Raw genomic sequence first — 17,983 nt, forward strand, 5'->3', positions numbered from 1 at the left:
GGGGGAGGGGGAGAAGGGCTGATGGTCCGTGTTGTTGCCAGAAAGTCACAGACATCTGAGCCCTCTGTTTTACTGAACTACATTAAAACCAGCAGCAGGAGAGTGTAAGATCAGCTATGTATTGTGTTTTCTTGTAAGGAAAATAATCCTTTAGTTAAAGAGGAATAGTGTAAGGTGGTTTCACTATTGTAATTCCTGCCCAGCGGTTTCTCTGTGTAACTTCCCATAGCTAGGAAATGTTAATTTCATTTTATGAATAGTTAATACATTGTGGGGAGAAGAAGACAGCCTCAAGATGCCCAGATTATATCCAAAATAAGATAATAATATTCAATTAATAACTGATATTGTGCTTGCTTAAAATGGCACTCTACCCATAAAAACTAGCCATGTGAACAGGACAGCTGAATGCTTACCCTTTGTCATTCTTCTCTAGACTGGAAATAGTTTGTGTAACTGAACAAAAGGGTCACTAATTTGCCTTTTCAACTTGGGAAACACAGTAAAGAAATAAAGGCCTTGGATTGCTTCTGATACATAACTTGAAAGTGAAGCATACCATGTCCAATACATATCCTTATTTTTCAGGTGTTGCTCAGGGCATAGATGGCATAGGTCAGACTTCATCACCAAGGAGGTACCGCGGCAGCATCCCCACAGACCTAGGTCAGCAACATTTGCTGAAGGGAGAAGGGTTTGAGGACAGGAGCAGGCATCCTGAGTAAAGGTTGCATGATCTGACACATCTACTATTTGTTAAATACCAACAGTGTTCTTGGCACTGCACAGGACCCCAGATCATGATAGTCTTTGCCCCAAATTTTCTTTTTCCTGTACAAACTGAGGCAATCACAGAGTGGGCAAGGTATGCAGAGAAGCCCAAATGTATAAGAAATTACCCAAACCCCCCACCCCCACCCCCCTATATATATGTAACTATGTGCGTGTGTCTGTGTTACTATTCTTTTCCGTATTTCCCAATCTGACAGTTGTTACATTTCTCTGTGTTTTCTAACATACCCCATTCGTTCTTCATAGTCATATTCAGTTTCGGAGGTTAATCTTCTGTAACATTATGAGCATTTTCAAAAGCTGTTAATATCACAGACAGAAGATTATAATTGCATAGTCTAAATAAACCAAAAGGAGTGAGTGGTGAGAAATGTTTTACTCACAGTAAGTTGAACCTATGAGAATATGTATACTTTTTAAAAAATGAACTGATTCATAAAGATCCAGTCCCAATATCTTTAATAATGTCTTTATGCTTCAGATACTTAAAATATGTAATGGCAGAACATTAACAAAATGTGCAATAGAGAACTATCCTACACTGGCAGCAAATAGACTAGATGACCTAATTGATTTTTCCCATCTCCGACTCATGCAATTCTCTCATTGTAATAAAATCTCAGTGTAATCAAAGTCTGCAGGATCAGGCCCTAAATTAGCATGTCGGTCTGGACTGTCCCTCAGCCTGGGCCAGGTCCAAAGCCTGCTGCTGTCAGCTTGACCCTTCATCAGTCCGAGAGAGGTTTGGATCTGGCCTATTTATTGTACATAGGAAAAAAAGAAGTATATTTGTGGAAAAAACATGTGGGCAAATTCTGCAGCACAAACCTTCCAGATGCAGTTCAGTTAAGAAAGTCGACCAGGAAGACTTCAAAATGAGAACTTTTTGGCACAGAGGAAATTCTAGCGGTTAATTCGAGGATGATCAAACTGCTAAGTCATTGTTTCCCTGTATTCATCTATCAGTTGGTTGTCTCTTGGACTTGTGATCAGATTGTAAAACCTTTGGGATGCAGACCAACTTTCTATTCTATGTTTGCAGATCCTGTGCCTAGGGCAACTGTATCTACATGAAAAAAAATCTCAGCATTGCCATGGAAGTATCTATGCTTTTTGGGTATAAATACTCAACCTAGAACAGAATTGATTAACATAAATGGTTTTGTAATGTATACAAAGTTGAAAAAAAATGCTTTTGGTCTAGATGAACTTTAAGCACCCAAAGGCAATACCAGAATAACTGCACTGGTTTAAATTCACTCATCAGTTTTTTCAAGTGTATTTCTGGGGTGACAGTCCGTAAGGTGCAACTGTAACTGGGTAAAGCTGGAGGATGTGAGTAATCAACAACAAAGGTTTCACAGGACTCTGACACATCCATTTGTCTAGGCATTGACTTTACTATGATTTAAGTATTTGAGAGGGTGATTCACAACTCCTAAGTTAGGAGCTGTTTTCTCACTTTGGCAGTGTTTCCTGTGAATTTCTTTGGTGGTAATGTCAGCCTAAGCAGATCCCACAGCTGCCCAAGCAGCTTGCTCATTCCCATTTCCTGGGCTGTGCTGGTCCAAGCATTAGCAGTCCTACACTGGATTAGGAAAAGTTTGGGCTGAAAAAATGAAATCCTGAAAAAAAGAAAAAGGAGGTTTTTTTTTCCAGCAGATTCGGTTCCCTGATGTGGTTCACCATGAGGAAACGGGAATGAAAAGCCTGACAGTAAGGGCAGGGATTGTCTCAAAGGGGTCAGTGAAGCAGTCTCGCTACTGAAGGTGAAATTACAGAGGCAGGGTCCTTTGGAAAGGCAGGGAGCAGAGATGAATCCTGTTTAATGCGTGTGCTCACACCCTACCATGGGTGATGGGCTTGTTGTCTAGTGTGCATATAGAGGAACAGGCGGTCATGAAGAGGGATATAGTGCACAATGTGGGTGGAATTCCGGTACTGCGGTTCCTGCTGTCCTCAGTAACTCCATCCCATTGCCAGGAAATCCTGAAGCGGTTCAGCTCTGGTGACGTGAATGCATAGGAAGTACTACAGGGCTGGCAGTAGCTGTAGATGAGGAACTGGGCAGCCATTGTCACAGCATGTGGCACAGAGTGTGCAAGCATGGGGTACTTTGCCCTGTGCTAGCAGGGAAAGGACAACAGGAATCCAGCTGAGCCACACAAAATGGGCCTATGCTAATAAATACAGTGATACAACAGCACTACCCCTCCTAAACAAGCATGTCAGTGTTGGCACAGGAGGAAAAGCTGTTCCAATGACCATACTTTGCGGCACTTATTTAGAGATTTATCAGGTGAAGACAACTATTATGCTATTTAGTGTTACAAAAAATAACTAAATATTGGTAAATGTGTCATTGACACTTATTCAATGAGACATTTCAGTAACATGATTATATGAGGCGAATAATGCTGATCAATCAAGAAATACTTCTGTATTCAAATGCTCTTGTTGCTTATTTCAAGGTGTAAACTGAAGGTCCTGAAAAACAGCAAAATGGTAGTCCTGAAGAAGGATGCTCTCTGCTTGACCCCAGTGTACCCGAGACATGGTACTTTCTAGAAGAACTTTTCATCACAAGCTGATGTTAGTCCCTATGCCTGGAGAGCTTGAAGCAGATGCATATGTTGCACTGACATCATCAGAACTGAAATAAGCCCTTGCGCTTGTCCAAAGAGATACACTTTCCTCAGTAAGAGCCTTACCATTTCCGTGTACCTTCTAGAATATTTCTGACCATTATTCATGACTGGAAAGAACTACTCTGGATTTTAATTCTGGACTTAGTTGTTTTTCATATGAGGCTGGTAGCTGGTAGTGGAATGACAATGATTTAGGGATGTGGAGCTTCTGCTAAGCTAATATCAACATTACTACACTGAACAAGTTACAAACCAGGCATTGGACAGCTACAGCTTGAAAGCCCAGATGTAATGAAATATGGAGGCATCTTCAATTTAGGAATAACAAATCTTACCTTGCAGGTACATGACTTTGCAAGTGACATCCAGCACTCCACAGATGTCTAAATTCCCCAAATAAAGTGTGGGAATAGGTGCATCCCTCCCAAATGCTATCAGAACCAACATTCATCCTGAACAGAGAGTCAGCAGGAGCCGGCAATACTGAAACACCCAACCCAGCTGGAGTTTTCTGGCCAGCTGAAGATGTGTCCGTGCCTGATCCAGCCAGCCTCCTCCACCAGGGGAGAAATTCAGATCCTTTCTTTCAACATGGTCAGCTTTCTCTTCTTTTTCAGCATCCCCTTTAGATTAACAGCCCAATGGAAATGAAAGCTGGCCGGCCTGCAGACCCATGCTCCCTCCATGTGTGCCTTCCGTATGAGTAAGATTCAGGGAGCAATCACACCCCACACCCCAGGCTCCCGGTTATGGGATTCTTCAGCTGGGGTCACTCCACAGCCTGCTTGTTGCATCCGTTCCACCATATAGCAAAGTAGGCCAGATCCTTGGTGTCAGACCATAAGAAGGAGTTGATTTTAAGGCACATGAAGGGAAGTCTTAATTTCTGTCTCCTTTTTTAAAGATTGCTTGCACATTTCACATTAAGTGGAAATTTATGAGCAGAAACTAGTATCTCCTGGCTGCATATATCCTAACCACTAAGCAAAGGCATTATCTGTACCTTTTCTTTTTTTTCTGGCCCTGTTCTATAAAGATGTTGCACTCTGCTTGCTGAGAGAGCTCTGGTTCCGCTGGTGCCTGGATCTAGCTTGTCAGTGAATTTAGCTCTGTTACACTCCGCTTTGGCCCACAAGCTGCTCATGCAGGAGTCCTGCCTGGGCTGGCTCTGGGTCTCTGCAGGGGCTGAACCCTGAGGAGCATTCACCCCAAACAAGGAAGAACATTGTGAATTTAATTAGGTGCTTCCAGGCTAAGCTGCTGCTGAAGACAATTCTTAGATCACAGCTTTCTGCACAGCCATCAAAGTCCCCGTTTGGATCAAACTCTTGTACCAACCTGCTTTTCATGTGCCTGCAGAGTTACATACACTAATATAAGTCAGGACATTGCAGGGAATAGTTTCACTCCTCCTGACATGATACTGTCCCACCAACCTGCCATCTAAAAGTGAAATAATATCTCCAGCTGCTTAATCTGTTATTTGCCTATCTTTAATAGTTAACTGTTTGAGAGGGTTTTAGTACCCACAGACCCACAGAAGAGTATCTAGCAGGACTTCAGCATCATTGTTTAGAAATTTTATCTTCCTGCATAAAACATTTATTTGTATCGTAGAGTTAAGAGGGTTTTTTATCTGCAACAGTAGCTTCTACAGTTGTTACTGGCAGGCTGTTTAATGGAACCAGGCTGTTTATCCATGGGGTATGGATATAAAGAGCGCATGTCTATGTATTTCAGGAGCTAGAAAGCTAATTTTGTAATATGGAGTCAAGCAGGGCATATGGTAGATAGCAGTCCCCTTTCACATTCTAACACAGGACTGAGATTTCTTAACAAAGGCAATAGAGTTGCAAAACAGCATGACTTTGTTGCAGTTAGTAATTAATGAGGTGCTAAAAGTGCCTAAACAGAGGATCCCAGACAGAGAATGCATGACTCAAGAGGATAAGAAGCCCCCATCATTTCAAACAACAGTGTCATTTAAATAAACAAGCAGCAAGTCCCTGGGTGTGTGAGGTGGGAAGGGTGCATCAGCAGCCAGCGCGGCAGGAGCATGCACGGCCGCCAGCGCTCGCCTGCCTGCGAGAAACCAGTTGTGCTTTTCCAAATGCAGCCAGAGCTGTAAAGTCTGAAACATTTGTTTAATCCATTATTGGGGTGGGGGGGGGGGTGGGGGGGGTGGGGGGTGGGGGGGGCATGATCACACACTCGTCATTGCTGCTGCTTTTCTGGTGGCAATTCCCCTTACAATCTAACAGCACTGATTGCCCTGAAAGCTGTTACCAGCTACATACTGTGCAGGATGGAGTCTACCTGGCAGGACTTTTTTTTTTTTTTTTTTTTTCTTTTGTGTGTGTTATTTTCTTCTTATAAAAGACATAATTTCTGCGTTTTCAGATAAGATATAAATAATTTCGCTTATGCTTTTTGAATTTTTTTCCTTTTTGCATTTTAACAAGCATGGGAGATTTTATGTCATTCTGCACAGCACTCCAGGATTATTATTTTTTTAAGCAAAACCAATTCCAGTTCGAGTATTATATGAAAATAGCAAAGGTTTATAAAGTGTTTGTCCTGTAATATTTACTTTTTTTCCAACCAAACATTTATAAATAGATTGAGAGAAATGTGGCAAAGCACCAAAGTCATCCACTAAAATATTTCATAAGAAACTATAATGTGAAAGGGGAATAAAGGAGCACTTTTGGAAGTGATGTTTGTTAGTGAATTCTTTTTTGTGTAGGGGGATATGATGCAATATGTCATGTTGACCCTTTGGAGTCTATGGCATAGTGATCCAAATTTATTCCTGGAGGGACTGTAGCGCAGTACATGTGTTGTAGTCAGACTGAATTTATCTACACATTTCTGCAGCTAAAAAAATGCTAGGCTTTGGGTTTTCTTCCCCTTTCTTTTGTGTCTTTAGAAAACTAGCAGCTGAGAATTCATCACATGTTGGGAAGTGTTTGAGCTAGTAAGAAAGAAATCCTGTTTCTCTATTTTCAGATCCAGGCAGCTACAGTATATTTCACCTTTTTTTTTTTTTTTTTTTTTTTTTTTTCCCTTCCTCTCCAGGTATCTTTCCATCTTACTGCCTGGCAAAGAGAGAAGAAAAATTGTGCATATCCTTTATTCCCTCTTCATTTTTACATATGGAACTTACGGAATGTATTTGATGTTCTGTTTGTTTTTCATTAGAAACTGAGATATAAATGCTTTGGAAGACTCCATGTCTTGTTTCCACTTGGGCTCTTTCCTGAAAGTCCAGTTGCTTTTTCTGTGCTGCCTTTTCTTCTGTTCAATATCTCACAACTTCTTGGAACCCTTTGTGGCTCTCCCAGCATGAGTGGCAGTGGGAGCATTGGTGGATACAGAGCACGGCTGAGCTGGTGTTTCTTGTGTTGTGCACAACGGGACTGGGACTGAGGGAGTTTAACTGAAAGGGTTCTGAAGACATCTGCAGCTACTTTGGCCCTGCTCTTTTTGAAATAGGTGACTGATCCTCCTTTAGAAAAAGATAGACATTTGGGATCTGCAGATATTGCGACACTGTGTTTAAATCCCCCAGAGTCAAAGTGAGTGAAGGTCCTGTACTACAACAGGGCCCTACAGACGTGGGTGCACTCTGTTCTGACTCACCACTACAGACCAAAGGAAAGCCCTCCTGCTGCCTTCGGTTGACAAACACAGGCAGAATTTGGTCTCCTTTCTGGAAAATGTAGGCATGTGCTATTACGGCTTTTTCACCTCCTATTAAAAAAAAATCTTTCTTTGTTTTCTGGTCTCAGTGAGGCACTGAGGTCTGAGCCCTGCAGAGGCCTGGCTGGGATGGCACCCAGCAGAGAGCTCTGCTGAGGTGAGGCTGCTGGGCACAGAGGGATTCTTGCATTTGGAGAGAAGTGCATTTCCGTGGTATTGTTGTGAGAGAGTTTCTGCAACAAAAAAGGAATCTCCTGTGTCAAGCTTTTCCTGAAAAATACTCTAGAGGGAGTCAAATCTAAAAGTTTATTTATCTTTAAAGTATTTCAACTGCAGCTTTTTCTTCTAAAAAGTTCTGTTTGTTTCCTGTTTATTTATTTTAGACCTGTCTATTAATACAGCATTTTTGTTTGAATGTGTTTGTACACTTTCAGATCAGATGTGTGCTAATAGTACTTAACAGGCTTTACTTGGAGTGATATGTCACTGTCACAGCAAATAAATAGCCCTTGAAACCAGCAAATACCAGTTTTAGCTTTGAAGGAAACAGAGCCCCAGGAAACAAAAGCAGAAAAGAAAGTGAAAGAGTTTCACATCCCAAAGAAGTAGAGGTATTGCTTATATTGAAGATTGTTTTCTCAAGTACTTAGTATGACTTCAGTATCTGGTGACACACTAAGACTATTACATGGTAACCTCCTGTTAGAAATGCAGCTCTGAATCAGATACAACATTCCACTGATTACACGCTAGTATCTTGGATGAAGGCTATGGACGTACTCTATTTTAAAAAGTGAGTCCACTTTTAACATTGATTCGTGGTTTGAATATGCAATTATCCATGCTTTGCAGTGGTCACTGGACTGTGTTTTTAAGAATTAAGCTTATATCGAGGTGGGAGGGGAGTGGGGCCTGTGCTACTTCAAAAATTATCCTAGGTGACAGTTTCTCCTGGAGCAGAGCTACGTCTCTTTAACCTCACTTTGCATATGTATCCAATGTAGCAGCAGACTGGAAATTTTCTGCTTTTATTTAGCTTCCACTGTTACAGCTGCTAAATGTCTCCTGGCTTTCTGACAACAGCAGAAAACAAGAACTTGTCAGAAAACCATGAATTCAGTTTCTTTCCTTAGAGGAGAAAGCGAGCAATGCTCATGAGGTTCCCTTCTAGAGGTTCCTCCATAATCATTGAAGGAATTACACCCACTGCCTCATGGAAGACTATCTGCTATCTGGAAACCCAGAAACTCTACAAATTCCCTGAGATCTAAACAGGCAGCAGAGATAATGTGTGGGAGGTCAGAGCTAGCAGCTGAATTTCAACCTGGTTTCACTCATCAACGAACACTACCTGTTCATCTGCAAGCAGAGCCCTGCTTGTGCTGAGCCTTGGGCTGTGGCGGAATCCATACTTTTTCATGGGGGAAATGGGAAGGATGGAGGGGGGGAATACTCACAGGGTTAGAATTGATCTGACCTCATCTCTGCATATGAACTTGTCATTTAGACTGCTTTTGTAGTCAGTGAAGAGACACAGGTATTTTATAACTGATTTATTTGCCTTGTGATAGACGTCTAAAAGAGCTGAGTTGAATTGTGTCCTAAAATATGTAAATGCCTGAAGTTAGATGAAATAGCTCTCCTTTTGTGCTGTTGTGTATAGACAAAAAACATATTGAGGGAAGGTCAGGCAGCTGGTAGAGTATGAGAAATTAAATCCTAGCTCATTGATAGTTTTGATTTCCAAAATTATTCTTGTTGGCTTTGTTTCACACAGGTCTGAGGCATTTTCAAGAAACCTCTGGGAAGCACTGCTCCCTTCCACTCTTATGCCTGTGCCTCCAAGGGTGATGAGGGCGCTTGTCTATTCTGTGGGAAAACCATGCTTGTCTCCCTCCTTGCCATTACCTTTGCTGTGGACCCTGCAGCAAGAAATTGAATGGGACATCTTACCTAACAGTGTTCATCATGTGGACACAGTACTTTCCAGCCCATCATCTGCAGCTTACCATCAATGCTTTTACCAGCTTTTGAGCTCTGGAGTAGCACATTTCTCAAGTTGCTCTCACTGCCTGTCTGACCAGCATCAGGGATGGGTGACCAGGTCTCTGCACAGCAGTTGAGCATCCCTGTCAGTGCAGGCTGGAAGGTCTTCCTTACTCTGTGACAGCCTTCCTGTCAGAAAAGTCCAAGCTAATTTGGGGAAAAAGGAAGTAATTGATCAGAAATCACTGGTTACAGCAGGGAAGAGCCACCTTTTTATTTCTGTTTGGAGCTAGGAGGGACAGGGTTTTGATTTCTAGCTCTCCATGTCCTCAGATGGTACACTACCCTACTCTATATAACTCAATCCAACTGAACCCAACCTGGTACAATCCAACAATTTCTGTCTGGTCCTGGCTGGTAATTGTCCAACTTTCCCTGATAGTATCAATAAAGAAGCTACGATTTCCATGAGAAACTTTTGCTTTGTTGCATCCCCTTTTCTTACAAAGCTAGATTGAAAAGTCTGGTTAAACTTCTCAGTGATATTTTTCCTTTAGCTCTTTCTAACCATAACATTGAACCTCCCTGAGGAGCAACATGGGCCACCAGACCAGTGGATGAACTATGGCTGTGTTTTTCAAAGAAATCAGCTGGATGAAGAGGAAGCTGGGGTTAATATGAAACATTGCCCTACACCTCACATTAGCCCAAAGGACGTATTTTCCTTCTCTGTCTCTCTCTTTCTCTCCTTTCCTTATTTTTCTTTTCATTATTAAATGAGATGGATCAGGTTTTCCAAAGTTCATGAGGAGGAAGTGCATCTCCTGGTGTTATTATGTACAGAGACTGACTGCCCTCTGTCACGTTCAAAAACCAGCATCACTAGAACATTACAAAAGGACATTTTATTTAGATTAGATGGTTCACTGCTACATTTGACTCATCAATGATTATAGAACTAAACAGAATACTTCACACTTTTCATCTGCAAAGCACTTTACAAGCGTTTACTCATTAGTCTTCATAGTAACCTTGAGAAATAGCATTGCTGTTATCATGTCTATGAAGAAAGCAGACAGAGAGGACCTGATGAAAATTACGTTTTACTTACAAGTTGCCCATCAGCAGAACTTCTGTTGTGGTACTGATGATGGGAGGTCTGGTGTGGACAAGCCAGCAGCAGCCACCAGCATGGACTGCAAACATTACACTCTACCCTGGGCCATGATTAGATGGTATGGTTGTTGAATTAACAGTGATCATTTGCAAAAGCTTTGCAATTATTCCTACCTATTGGTGGAACTGCAGCAGTGGGAATGTTCTTTGGACCAAAACCAGCACAGACACAGCAAAACAGACTTGCCCACAACCCAGCCTATTAGCTATTGCAACATAATTCTTGTGTAAATACTCCCATTAAGTTCAGCTGGAATTCTGAACTCTTAACTCAGGATGCTCTGTAAGTCATGGCTAGGTTGTGGAGAGGTGAAAATAGTAGTGCCAGTAATTCAGTTTAAATGGCTTTTCCTGCTTGCCTTTTTAAATTTTTTGTTTCTTTTTCTTTTTTCTTTCTCCCAAAGCAATTGTTGATCTTGAAAGCAGATGCCTCCAAGCCTGTCTTCTCCTTCCTGGAGAAGTGTGTTGCAAACACTCTTACATGGCAATGGGGTCTGCCACCCACAGACCATTGGAGGGGGAAAAAGGCAGAGGACATGTGGCAAAAACTGGGGATGTGAGGCAGTTCTCAAATGACAGTGAGTAGCATTAGCCCCAAGAGATGCTAGTTAATGATAGAAATGCAATGCTGTCATCAGAAGTACTGTGGCCCAGATTTGTACTCTCAGGTGATCCAGCCTGCGGAGTCTTTCCAGTCATCTGCCTCAGAGCAAGAATGTCCATATATAAACCCCTTCAGGGATAGCTAATTAACTTTAGATTTATAACCAGTCTTCATCCAGATTATTTTGCAATAATCATCTGTCTCCGGCATTTTGGCTTCGCCTAATTTAGTTAAAGATGTGAAGTCAAACCCATCCAAGCCCTTACATAAATATTTTTGTTTCATTTCTTAAAACTATCTAATTTTAATTCACTTAACAGCTTTTCTTGACAATTAAAAAGAGATGGAACTACCTCACCATTTGGGATTTATGCCAGCTATTAAAACCACGGAGAATGTTGCACTGGGGCAGATTAAGTTGCATCTGCCCTCCTGGGAATTCTTGTTCCCGTCTCTGCAGTGCCTTTTCCAAATTACTGCCAAAGATAAACTCTGCAGTATTGGCAGATCCAGGGTGTTATGCCTCTGCTGCACCAGAACTCCCTGGTTCAGCTAAACCACGTACACACAGCACCCTAAGAGCCTGTTTCATGTGCAGGCTTAAAGAGGAAAGTTCTCATTTTTTGTCCTTGCTTGTCTGACTCATCACTAAAAACACTGAGGAGCTCTCCTTCTGTCCTTTGCAAAATCTCACATAAGCAACATGTCCCCTGGCAGTCAGTGCTTGTGTGAAAGCGAGAAGCACAAGGAGAGAGAACTAAAATAAACTTAACTTACTTGAAGGAAGAAGAAAAAAAACCCTGAAGAAACAGAAGGGGTGAAAAAAAAGCATATGCAATCTGAGTTCTTTTGCAAATGCCGTTCTTACTAGTGGCATTGAGTTTTTATGGGGGATTTTGGTGGAGCTGGGTCCTGAGTGACTGTAAGAGGGGTATTAAACATGATTCTGCAATCTCACCCAGTGATGCCAGCATTAACATCTGCATAGTTATTTGTTAGTGGTGTGCAGTTTGTGTGGATAGCAGGATACCTGTGCCCTGGTTAAAGAGAGACACAAGCAAACACTATGCTAAATTTTTGTAACTCAGGTGTGATTTAACAAGAATAGGGCACCTGCTGGGATCCAGAAGCAAAGTAGTTGCTTTGGTTGAGGATGAACCCCAAGGTAGGAAGCCTGGGCTGAGTGGAGCCTGCTTGAAGAGCCTCATGCAGACCCAGGACACCAGGGGATGTGGTGCCTTAAGCACAAGGTCACACACAGGCAGATGTTCATCTGAAGCCTGGCCCAGTGCAAAAGCTCTCGTCTCCTCCCAGATGCCCATGTACTCATGAGGTAGGTGTGTGCAGAGGCAGCTCGGGTCTGGGATAGCTGGCACTGCCCTGAAGGACCTGAGCTGACTCTGTGCTGCACATACCCTCGCTCATCTCTGTCTTCCTGTATTATTTGAGCCTTACCCTGGGTCCCTGCCCTCTGCAGCCCTGACTCCACACTCCAGAAAACACAAGGTTAACTGGATCGATTGGAACAACTGAGCCTAAACCTTGGTTTTCTCCCACAAAAAAAGGCCACAGAAAAGTCTTTGGTAGAGATTGGTTCGACTACGAAATGATGTGTCCGTCTGAAAACTAAGAATAAAAGTGCCACCCTGAAATTAAAACCCCAGAAAAGACAGAGGAAACAGGAGAAATACATCCACTTAATGATGCTCCAAACTGTCTAGGTGGCAGCCTGCTGGGGCAAATGCGCTGGGTTAACGGAATAACCTCTCACCCCTGGAAACTAGTTTAAATCTTGCCTTAGGGTAATAAAGGAAAACTGCATCTGACGGTGTCAAATTAGTCCCTAGTGGACTTTTCTCCACATCACAAATTCACCACAAATTTCACACCATTTGTCATGATTGGCAGAATCTGCTGTGGAGAAGTTTAGGATGAGAATAACTTGGGTTTTGTCGTCTGGAAGTCAGGGGCTGTTTGCAAATGGCTTTGGCACTATCAGGCCTTCTCTGTCAGAACAAAGCCCTGGATTCATCCCCACCCTTCAAACCAAGGGAAACAAATAGAGGGACCGTCATCTCACGACAGAATTAAACTATTATTCACCTCCAGAGCTGAGGAGGTTTGTCAGAGACAGATCTGGCTTATCCCAGATTGACATCAATGTCTCATTCGGTGAAGTTATTTGGGGGTCACATCAGTCTACCTGATATTAAAAAATATAATCACATGCTATAATTTAAAATAATCAAGTATTTTAAAAGTCAGTGGCCTTGGCATGAAGAAAACTCCAGGTTCTGATGAAATTTGGACATTTCACATGGACCATGGTGTGTGAAAAAACAGTTTGGAGATCCCCCCTTGCACAAGTCTGCAGGCATACATCTGCTTTGTGCGCAGCATGTGTCTGAGCCTCATGCTTGCCCTGTACACACTGGGCTTGAGGATAAATGACTTAAAAAGCATATCCTGTGCATTAGAATGTCAAACAAATGATTTCTAAAGAAATGAAAAGACCCTTTTAGAAGGCTTCCAGGAAGAATTATGAGGATAGGGGAACAAACAGGAAATAAAAATGAATGCAAAAAAGCAGCAGGAAGGTCAGGTCTGGATTCATTCTCAGAGCTGATGGGATGTCAGGTCCACAGCAAAACCACCTCTGATGGAGCTGGGAGCCTGCTAAGAAATGGACTGGAAAATTTAGCCCAAAGTCACTTCATTCAACACTGTAATTTGAGAAATAAAGTCCTTATCTCTGGATGCTGTGAGAAAGAGGCAGCGTGCTGGCCCACATGGGTGTTGCAGTAATAACACTACCTACTGACAGTCTGGTGTTACTGTACACTGCCTTTGAAAGCACCTTTTTGTGTTATTACTGAATGGCCTTACTGCAAGTTGTAGGACTTGTTAAATGGCTGCTTTCCAGATTTATTGACTTTGCTCATACCCTGTTGAAGATTCTTAATAATGGTGCTGAATTAGATATAAACATGTTCTTAATGTCTTTGAACAAAACTTAAGCACTCTGCAAAGATTAGCTGAAATAAGTGGCAATAACATGAGGTTTTCTTTTAAACAACAGGCAGAAAGGCTATGGCTGTTTTTTTATGAACAGGTTCTCTTGACAAAATACACTTTAGAAACCTTGAACTACCCCGTCCTGTTAGTCATGTTGGCTGGTCCTTGCAGCAGTGCCCTGCTGCAAGCTTGGCGCTTGTCTGTGATTGCAGCGGGCCCATGCATGGGCAGGGGGGGTGGCCACCAGTGAGCAGGTGAAAAAGGTCTAGAAGCCCTTGCTCTAGAAGTTAGGGCTGCGTCTAGGGGTGTGGGAGCATGAGGGCAGCACTAAATCCAGTTCATGACCTGTTGTGTGCCCCACAGACGGTGTGGTTTCATGGATGCCTTTCACAGCAGGGCCAGCTCAGGGAGCTGTTTCACTGCCTCTGCTGCCCAGCCCTCTTCCCCAGCCTGCCAGGCTGTGCTGGCATGGCATTTTGTGGAGACCCTTCAGTACAGTGCCTGTATCTGCTACAGGGGGTGGCCACGGCATAATGCAAATGAATGGTATGGTGGACAACCTAAAATAATATTTTTTAAACATATGAATATATAATTTTTTTAAGTAATCATATAAGTTTTGGCTGAAAAGTAAAATTCTTATGTCCATTTCCACCTGTTCACATCCTTACCATCTCCCTTTTAATGATCAATATCACAATTTTGCATCAAGCTTTTCTTTAGCATAGTCTGTTGTATTGCAGATCCCTATCTAGCTCTCTAATATGAGCAAGTGTTAACATTTAAACATAATAAATCTATTTTCTGATGGAAGTGATTAGGTGGATCATGCTTTGAAGGAAGTGAGCTTTTGTAACTCTAAAGGCCAACCACAAAGCTGAGTTAAGAAGTGCATTAAAGTGAAATATATGGGCTCAAGTCATAGTGTTATAGCATCATAGAGTCATAGAATAGTTTGAGTTGGAAGGGACCTTTAAAGATCACCTAATTCCAAGCCCCTTGCAATGAGCAGAGACATCTTCACCTAGCTCAGTTTACTCAAAGCCCCATCCAACCTGGTCTTGAACGCTTCCAGGGATGGGGCATCCACCACCTCTCTGAGCAACGTGTGCTAGTGTTTCACCACCCACACTGTAAAAAATGTCTTTCTTATATCTAGTCTCAATCTAACCTTTTTTAATTTAAAACCATAACCCCTTGCCCTATCACAACAAGCCCTGCTAAAAAGTTTGTCCCCACCTTTCTTGTAAGCACCCTTTAAGTACTGAACAGCTGCTATAAGTCTCCCTGGAGCCCTCTCTTCTCCAGGCTGAATAACCCCAACTCTCTCAGCCTGTCTTCATAGGAGAGCTGTTCCATACCTCTGATATGTTTTTGTGGCCCTCCTCTGGACTTGCTCCAACAGGTCCACGTCCTTCTTATGTTGGGAACCCCAGAGCTGCATGCAGTACTCCAGGTGAGGTCTCACAAGAGCAGCGTAGAGTAGAGGGACAGAATCACCTTCCTGAACTTGCTGGTCATGCTTCTTTTGATGCAGCCCACGATTCAGCTGGCCGCCTGGGCTGCAAGCACACCTTGCCAGCTCATGTCTAACTTTTAATCCACCAGTACCCCTAAGTCCTTCCGCTCAAGGCTGCTCCCAAGCCCTACATCTCGAGCCTGTGTTGATACCAGGGGCTGCCCTGACCTGGGTTCAGGACCTTACACTTAGTCTTGTTGAACCTCATGAGGTTCACACGGGCCTACTTCTTTAAGCTTGTCCAGATTCCTCTGGATGGCATCCCTTCCCTCAGCCATCTCAACTGCACCACTCGGCTTGCTGGTGTCTGCAAAGTTGATGAGGGTGCACTTGAACACTCTATGTCATTGATGAAGATAATAAACAGTCCCAGTATGGCTCCCTGAAGGAAACTACTTGTCAGTGATCTCCATCTGCACATTGAGCCATTGACCACTACTCTCTGAATGTGACCATCCAACTAGCTCCTCATCCACCTAAAAGTCCACCCATTAAATCCACACCTCTCCATGAGTACATATTTAGAGAGAAGGATGTTGTGTGGGACCAAGTTGAAGCCTTACAGAAGTCCAGATAGATGACATCCATAGCTCTTCCCTTTTCCACTGATGTAGTCACTGTATCATAGGCAGCCACTAGGTTGGTCAGGCAGGGTTTGTTCTTGGTGAAGCCATGCTACCTGTCTCAAACCATCTCCCAGGCCTCCACGTGCCTTTGCATAGCTTCTCGGAGGATTTGTTCGATGATCTTTCCAGGTACAGAGGTGTGACTGAGAGGTCGCTAGTTCCCAGTGTCCTCCTTTCTACCCTTTACAAAAATGGGCGCAATATTCCCCCTTTTTCAGTCACCAGGAACTCTGGGATGCATCTCGTCAGGTCCCATAGACTTATGCATGCTTAGGTCTCTCAGGTGAACATGAACCTGATCTTCTTTTATAGTGGGAGGTACTCTGCTCCTCCAGTCCCCATCTTGTGGTCCATCCACTCAAGACGTGTGGGAAGAGAGATTGCCAGTGAAGACCGAGGCACAAAAATTGTTGAGCACATCAGCCTTCTCTTTGTCTGTTGTTGACAGTCCTGCTCATTAGGGGGGTACGCTTTCTTTGACCTTCCTTTTCTGGCTGACATACCTGTAGAAGACCTTCTTGTTATTCTTTGCATACCTTGCCAAGTTCAGTTCCAGCTGCACCCTGGCCTTCCTGACTCCATCCCTGCACAACCAGGCAGCATCCCTATGTTCCTCCCAGGATACCTGTCCCTGCTCCCACTGCCTGTGCACGTCCTTCTTGCCCTTTAGTTTGACCAGTCGGTCTTGACTCATCCATGCCAGTCTCTTGCCTTACCTTTCCTGGTTTCTTACACCTGGGGACTGAGAGCTCTTCCATGGAAAGTGTCTTTAAAGATCTGACAGCTCTGTTCTGCTTCTTTGTCCCTGAGGGCAGCTTCCCAGGACGTCCTACTGACTACTCCTAGAGGAGCTGGAAGTTTGCTTTCCTAAAATTCAGGGTCCTGACTTTACTCTTCACCTGACCCATACCCTTCAGGACTGGGGACTCCACCAGCGCATGACCACTGCAGCCCAGGCTGCCTCCAACCTTGACGTCACCGATTAGCTCACTTGTGCTGGGGGCCAGCACGTCCAATATTGCAGCCCCTCTGGTAGGGCTGTCTATTACCTGGCCTAAGAAGTTATGCTCAGTGCATTTCAGGAGTGCCCTGGATTGCCTGTAGCTCACCATACTACTTTTCCAGCAGATATCAGGGCGATTGAGTCCCCCATCAGGGCGAGAGCCTGTGAGCATGATGCCTGCTGTAGCGAGAAGGCTTCGTCCATAGGCTCCCCTTGATGAGGTGACCTGTCGTACTCACCAACCACAAGGTTCCCTTTGTTGCCACAGTCTCTGATTCTTACCCATAAGCTTTTGACCTGTTATTCTTCAGAGACAGCTCTTCACACTCTGCTCACTTCTTGACATAGAGGGCAACACGTCCACCCCTTCTTGCTCACCTGTTCCTTCTGAATAGCCTGGAGCCACCGATAGCTGCACCCCAGTCATGGGATTCATGCCACCAAGTTTCAGCAATGGCAGCTAGGTCGTAGCTTCCTAGCAGGATGGTGGCTTCCAACTCCTCCTTTTTGTCCTCCCTCAATACTGGGAAGGTGAGGAAAGGAGACAGTACTCAGAACTAAAATATATTTAATTTGGTTATAAAAAATGAGCCTTTTTCTAAAGTACTCTTTCATTTCCTGTTTTTCTAAAAATTAAAAATCAGTCACAAAACCTCCTACACCTTCTGCCACTACTTAGGAGTAATGCTGACCTGAAATTCAACTTGAGGTCAGTTTTGTCTTCCATATAAGCAAAAGAACAAATGATTCTCAGCACGGGAGCGGATGAATGCAGACATGTCTATCCCCTGTCACACATACCCTGTGCTAACCTGTTCATGTTATACTTTCATCAAAAACTACAGATAGAGGGGAAGGTCATGGGATATGATGTAGAATGGGTAGCTGGAGACAACCACAGATGGTGTCCTG

This window comes from Falco naumanni, chromosome 6 (assembly GCF_017639655.2).
Source record: "Falco naumanni isolate bFalNau1 chromosome 6, bFalNau1.pat, whole genome shotgun sequence".
In the NCBI taxonomy this organism is placed as follows: Eukaryota; Metazoa; Chordata; class Aves; order Falconiformes; family Falconidae; genus Falco; species Falco naumanni.